Consider the following 1,393-nt stretch of genomic DNA (forward strand, 5'->3'; position numbering starts at 1 on the left):
AGATATTGAGGAATATGTTAACCCTGATAGTATTTGGATGTTTAGCTAGAGTGCCCTTAGATCCATCTAGAAGCACATTAAATGGATATTGAGGAGTGGACAGACAAGAAAAAATAAAATGAAAAAGAGAGAGAAACAACAGCAAAGAAAGAGGGGAAAAAAAAGACCAAAAGAAAAAAATTGTAAATATTGCTTTTCGTTTTTTAAAAGAAGCACAAAATAGAAATCCGCAGAGCGGGCAAGTGCGCCGCATGAAATACCTAGTTTGCAGGAGCCATGAGGAATCTTCTTCTGAGGACTTGCCTCTCCTGCATGGGTGAGAGGACCAGAGGGGACTATTAGCAAGACAAAAGGCGGAGCTGAGAGTAAGAGAAAAACTTTACCTTTCAAAAATAGAAAAAAGAAAAATTACAAAAAAATGAGAAGACAGAAGCAGGGAGAAACAGAGACAGAGACACAGAGACTGAGATAGAAGGCCAGAGGGGCTCCCTACCATGCTAGCTTGTTTGCTGGAGGCTGAATTATCAGTAGAAAATCTTCATTTCTCGTGTACCCTGAAATACCTAGTTCACAGGAGCCATGAGGAATCTCCTTCTCGGTGCTCTGTATTGATAGTCTGATTTTCCTATCCTAAGACAGTAGGGAATGAACTGTCCATCACTGTAACCCAGGAAATCAGCGGCTTCCCAACAGAAACCAGACCTGGGGAGGTAGCCTTTAGGGTGTTAGGCGAGAGAGGAGTCCTCAGACCCAGAGTCCTGTCCATCTGCCTCTCACAGAGTCCACCCCTGGCCCTGGGACTCACACTACTCACAGGCCCTCCTCAGCATCACCATGTGGGTCTAAGAATGCGAGGTCACCGTCCAGAGCTCCATCCTCCTGGCAGGCTCAGGAGAGGCCCAAAGTGAGTCCCACTTGCAGAAGGTCTGGGGCCAGGGAGGCTCCAACCAGAGTCAAATACCTGGAGAGGTCGGCCCGTCCTGTGTCTCCTCGGGGGTGTATGGCTTCTCCTTTTTCCCCTTTTATTTATTCATTTATTTTAAAAACTTGCTGTAGGACACATGCCCTCTGAACCTTTTGGGGGGGGGAAGAGTAAGAAAGCGTCACCCACGGGTATGGCCAGGCCACAGTCCCTCCCCATCTCCCGTCAGGACTCTGGGACGTACACCATGTGCGCGCGTTTTTCTCAGGCATCCAGGTCTGGGACTCAAGCTGCGGTTGGCCATGTGGGATCCACTCACCTTAACCACCGTGCCTCCCGCTCTGCCCTTTCTCCTCCAGTGTCCCCAACAGTGAATGTGACCCGCGGTGAGGCCTTGGGGGGCACCATCAACGTGACATGCTGGGCCTTCGGCTTCTATCCCCCGAACATCTCTCTGGCCTGGCATCAGGA

This window comes from Tupaia chinensis, unplaced genomic scaffold, assembly GCF_000334495.1.
Source record: "Tupaia chinensis unplaced genomic scaffold, TupChi_1.0 Scaffold000403_1, whole genome shotgun sequence".
NCBI lineage: Eukaryota > Metazoa > Chordata > Mammalia > Scandentia > Tupaiidae > Tupaia > Tupaia belangeri.